The following is a 6,145-nucleotide window of genomic DNA, read 5'->3' on the forward strand; positions in this document are numbered from 1 at the left end:
TGGAGCAATATCTCTTCTAAAGTGCTGCGTGAATTGCCTATAAATAATCCCATGAATCTTATTTTGATAGGATTAGCATCAGGGAAATAAATAGTGGCGTCACCAGTGAATATTAAACCTATGAAACTCTGACAGATATTTATGAGAAAAGCTTGAGATTTTGAGAAATGCGCTAATATGCTTTCTTGCCGAGACTTTCATGTCTGTATGGTAAGGCTACTAGCGAGCAGTTGGTTAGCTTAGCTTAGCATATATACTGGAAGGAGGGAAGAAAACTGGCCGAGCTCTATCCAATGGTAAAATAAATCTGCCTTCCAGCACCTCTAAACCACGGCTTTTAATGTTTACACTGCAGTTCTTGTACGTCTTGCAGATGAGAAGATATAATGTGTTGAACCTGTGAGGTTTAGAGGTGCTGGTAGCCAGATTCTGTGGCCATTTGACAGAGCTCCAGAATGTGTTCTATGCTAAGCTAACCGGCTGCTTACTGTAAACTTACATTTACCATATAAGAGAGTATCAATCTTACAATCTAATTCACAGCAAGAACGCATGTTAGCAAATTTCCAACTAAATATCTTTTACATCAACAATGTCTATTACTTTCAGTTACAAATTACTTTCTGTCTTTAATGGCTCAAACTACAAAAGCCTTGAATGTGAAAACTAATTTTTCCTAGCTTCACCACATCTCTGTCACTTTGTGGACACTTATGATGATAGACCGCAGATCTTTCCCTTACTGGGTTGAATTAGTTATTGCTGGAAGGAAAAGTGAAGAAATGCAAAGAGCTGATGAAGTGCAGATGCAAACACAGAGAGAAATAGACAAAGGAAAATAAAATGAAACGGTGCAGTAGATTTGATTCCATGGTAATGTTCAAGATTCAGACATACAGTTCAATTTATGAGACAATAAATAGCATCATGAAACTTTCACTAACCCACACTTAAACAAAAATTCCTGATGAGAGACTTTGTCCAATAAGGAATAGTCATTACTGAAGGATAAAGTCTCCCTTACATACGAACGTTAATATATTGTTTTGGCCTAATCTGACTGGTTTAACTTTTGGGCTGCACTGCATTCTGATCCTTTGAGGTCGACTGCACTACCACATTAAATACGTCAGTAAATACCTCTCGTGAATCTTTAATCTTAGCAACTGGCTAAATTAGACTGTGTGGGTTTTTCTAGTATACTTGCTCTAATGCAACCGTGGTGTAGTTCATTTATAGTTCAACGTTGCCTTTTTGCTTCAAAATCATAAAAGTGGTGTTCATTTGTGAAGATTATCTTGCTGAACAAAACGTATTATAAACTTGTGTTAGCCACAGAGCTTATTTTCAATAATCCAAGGGAACCAGTGAGATGCTGGCCTACAAAAACACATCATCCCTGCAGCACTCTATTGAAGAGAGATTGTCCTCCAATAATTCATTATGGCTTGCCTTGTGAAAGTATAAACCAATGTGCAGAATTTTACATCAAATATTCGGTTTTTCAATCTTGTTTAATTGTGATTTCACAAAGTGCACTTCCATAACTTTTGAAAAGAAAAAAGTAAAAAGAAAAGCTATAATTATGTTGCCTTCGTGTAGAATATCTTCTGTAAGATGAACGGCATTTGTAGTTGTATTCTCTCTGGGTCTTTGGTTCTAAACCCGCCCCGGATGGGAATAAATATTTGCACAGTGCACTGCTGCAGTGACACACGGCACCTCTCACTCCATGAGTTGATGAACTGTAATGCACTTGGATTGTGCTCCCAGCAGACGCGGACACATTAAATGCACCGCTGTGGTAATGTGTTCCAGGAAAACCTCCAGCAATGCGGCTTGTGTGCGACGATTTCACCGTGTGGGATTCAGCCCACAACCGTGAAGTTACAGTCGGCATTCTCCTTCACACCAGAGGTGAAAGGTCACCGGGAGAGCATTCCACAACAGACAATACGACTCCCCGGAGGTATGGATGAGGCTGCAGCTTGTCTGACCATCTGCTTCGACCTGCCGTCATTACCCCACAGCTCAAACTGACTCGCACACACAAAGAGTTACGATGGTCGGCCCCTGCCCTTTGTGCTCCTTAAGGTCTCCAGAAGACTTGCTATTCAGCTGGGACCGATAAACTAGGTGCAGCATGAGCTAATAATTAGTATGGACTTGTTTCTACAGCACATTTATTGCATGCAAAGTAAGCATGCATCAATTATGGAAGTAAAAGTAAAAATACCACCAAAAAATACCCCATTATAAGTAAACGTCCTGCCTTTAAAATGTAATTCAAGTAGAAGTCTGGACGTTTTATCAGAGTAGTGTACATTCAATTAATTAAAAGTGCGTATGTACAGTTGGGTGAAAAATGTATCATATTTTATAAGCTGATCAAGTTTTGTATGTGAAATATAAATCTGTGAAGTAATTACAGCTGTTGTAGTGGAGTAAAAGCGGCAATATATTCCTAAAAAATGTACTGATGTCGAAGTATAAAGTAGCATAACATTAAAATACATAAAAACACTAAAGTACCTGAGAAGTGTACGGTACAGTACTTGAGCAAATGTCTTATTTTTTACATTTCACCACTGAACAGTAATATCATATGATACAAATACTTAAAAAATAATGCGAAGCTAAAAAAAGCAGCTTTTAAGGGGGATTACAAGTACCTCAGTACTTAAGTAGCACTTATATTATGTATTGCTGGTAGATATATCCGTTACAGCACAGCATGACAAAACACGAGCTAAACAGGAATGAAGAATAAAAACGGACTGAGGAGATCTACGTACATCTTAAATAAGCTTTTTTACTGATTGATGAATGCATTTGTTCGGGTAAATCGTTCAACAGTTTTGCCGTTTGACCAGATGGTGAAGAGAGTTTTATCTGGCAATTGAAGATGAAACAATTCTGAATCAATAAGAGCGAACAGCTGTGATATATCAACAGTCACAGATTTCAAAAATCTTGTCTTTTCCAAATGGTTTTAAATCTGACTTTCTCATCACAAACCTGAAGAGTGATTCTTTAAAACATCCGCCAGAGATAAAATCTCCATTAGAATAATGGACTTTAAACACTGGGCACTTATTGAGGACATTTTTAAAAGTAGTTTCTTTGGTGTTAAGGTGACCAAATAATCACAATCTTTTTTTGGACCTCTGAAGGAACACTGCAATGTAATGACCCAAATCCTTGAGGGTTTTGTATCCACTTCATCTCACTTTCCTTTCTTTAGCTGCTTCTTCTATCAATTTTGATCTTGAAGTGGAGTTGTGCATGAGAACTGCAGAAAATGTGCATTTTGTCCGTCAAAAATATGCCTCTTCCAATGCTGATCTCGGCAATTCCTGGTTTGCAAATGGCCGTGCATCATGAGTTCTCCCGGTGAGCGTTTGTAACCACTTTATTTTACTACTCGGTATTTTACTTGACATAAAACTTCCTTAAACTCCCAGTGTGTCTTAGGAAAAATGTGAAACCTTCAAACTAGATATACACTAAATATAAAAAATATTTCGATGTCAGATACATTTACGATTCATTCTAGATTTAGAAATAATCATCTTACAGAACTAAATCGTGTATTCTGCAAATATCATTTTTATATCTTGCAGCAGGGTTTCAAGCTGTTCTTAAAAGTCCTAAAACGATGAAACATTGCTGAGTTCAGCTTTTGATCGTCAGCAGGTTTGTTCAGGATCGGTTGTGCCGGATTCCTGGCATATTCCTCAGACAGTGACCCTCTGAACCCGGTGTCTTCCTGTCTGCCCACTGTGGGATCTACGCCTCCTGTCAATCACTCAGGTTGTCATGGTATTCAGGTGGTCCGGCCTTTGAAGTTGCAAAGACCGAACTATTGAGCAAGTGAGATGATGAATTTTATTGTATTGAGTATACAAAATGATGAAAGACAACTCTACAGCACTACTTACACGGTGCAACACAACATTATTATCCTTTTCCCAGAACTTCATGGGAAATTGTAGAGGAGATCCCAGAGTTGTCAAAGATGTCCGACTATTTTGTGGCAGAGCCATAAAACGAGTCTTGGGTTTGAATATTAACTCAGATTAAATATCACATAGCTTCAACAAACAGCTGGAATAAGCCGATCCAGAGTAAATACGCTGTCAGTGATTTACTCCTTCTTGGCCCCCGGGCAAGCAGGCATGAAAGCCCTTGCGTTAGCAACTTTACAAACATCTGTGGCGACATTACTGGGAAAACTGACAAGCGGCACCCAGAAGGGAGGAGAGATTGAAAAACACACCCGCTTATCGCCAAAGGTGCCGCCAAAGAGAAGGAAACAGATCTTGTAGATTGTAACTTTAAGGGTAAATAAAAGTGGAAAAGTATTCCTTAGCTCCTTATTACTCATCTACTTGAGTCAACTTGAAGAGTTGCTCTGTTCAAAAGCACGGCAGTATGATTACGTTATCGTGTGGAAACAGTGTGAACTCACTTTGTCATTGAATCAATCTGAGCTGCAGACGTCCTTTTAAATTCACATTGCATTTGTGATTCTGAAAGTGAGAATGGTACAGAATAAAACGGGACAGTGTCCAACTCTTAGACATAGAATGAGCACTGACCGTACATTGACCGTGGAAATAGAGCGAGTTAGCCGGCTACAAGTTCTTTGCAGTGGCAACGGTACACCAAAACATGTCCGCCGCTCTGACCATCCCGCTACGCTGATTAGAATGGGAATGTCCATTCTACTTTCGTTCTATTTCTATGATCCGACCTCGGGGTCAACTGTCGTCAATTATCAAAATCATACTCAGATGCACTCCTTTCTTAGCTTATTAGTAAAAACACTGCACATCATACTTTTACAGTATGAGATGTAACTCCATGTCACTGTTGTCTCGTGAAAACGTTTAACTCCAGCCGCCTTCGTATCGGTTTCGGGGTCACATGGTTTCTCTGTGGGTTTAGAAAACTCTCCAGCTTCTTGAGTTTATGAAGTCTTTTTCCATCAGTCAGATGTCAAACACTTATCTGTTGTCATGCATTTCAAAATACACACATTTAATCCAGGAAAACAGTGTACAAAGTTGTTCAATTTAGTCAGAAACGTGGCAATAAACCAATGCCGCTGGTGAACAGCCAACGCTCCACATGTCACGTGTTAAGAAGTGCTTCTGCCAACATTGCGTTCCAGCACAATAATTCAGGCTGAGTTGAAGAGGCTACAGAATGTTACTGTGCAGTCGGAGTCACAGCTGTTCATGGTGGTCCTGTGTGTGGTGCTGATCTGACAGGATGGGAGGTTGACGGGTTAAATCTTGACACCTAAAATGTCCGAAGAAATAAAAGTCGCAAACACTTTTTCTTTGTCTACATTTTCTTGCCAATTTAATTCTTAAGGATTTCACAAACTAGTCCAGGACCACATCCCCCCCTCCCCCTCGCCCCCCCCCATGTCTGCAAAATCATTGAATATACCTTTGGACAAAGATAATATCACATGAACCTCACTGTGTCCTTTTTAAGTCGTTGGTGACTTCGATTGAAATGTATAAAATAAAAATAAAACATCCTGGGAACTCCTTTCATACAGCAGGTTATTACAACTAAAACAGAAATGATGCATGTCGCCGAACCATCTCATTCACATTGTAGACAACACCAACAAGTGGTGCTAAATGACAGGTAACTTCAATCAGTCAAGTATCTGTGCTCATAACATGACTTCCTTCAATAAAAACCCTCAAAAACGACAACCGAGTCCCTATTATCAAGAATAAAATAGATCCAAACTCTTAAAACAGTTACATACATTTGAAATAATGTGGACATATTGTTTTTTTAAAGTGCATTTTGTTTGTTTTAGCCGTCGACTGAGGACTATGGCAAGACCTCACCGGAAAGACAAACAAACATTTGGTTTAGTCAACTCGTCAGTCAGAAAACGTTTGATATAAACACCACAACTCACCTGAAATGTCTTTTCTATCCGTCTTTTCAAGTAATTAATGTGTTGAATTATCTCTTACCTTTCTGTCCTCGCCTCTCGTCTCAACCACCTTCACTGTCACAAACGGCAGCTTCAACTGCAATCTGCTCGCTATATTCAATGTTTCGAGATTTACGCTGCAGGGTCATGTGGTAAAAGAATGAAATGTCTGTG

The sequence above is a fragment of the Melanostigma gelatinosum genome, assembly GCF_949748355.1.
Source record: "Melanostigma gelatinosum genome assembly, chromosome: 2".
Classification (NCBI taxonomy): Eukaryota; Metazoa; Chordata; class Actinopteri; order Perciformes; family Zoarcidae; genus Melanostigma; species Melanostigma gelatinosum.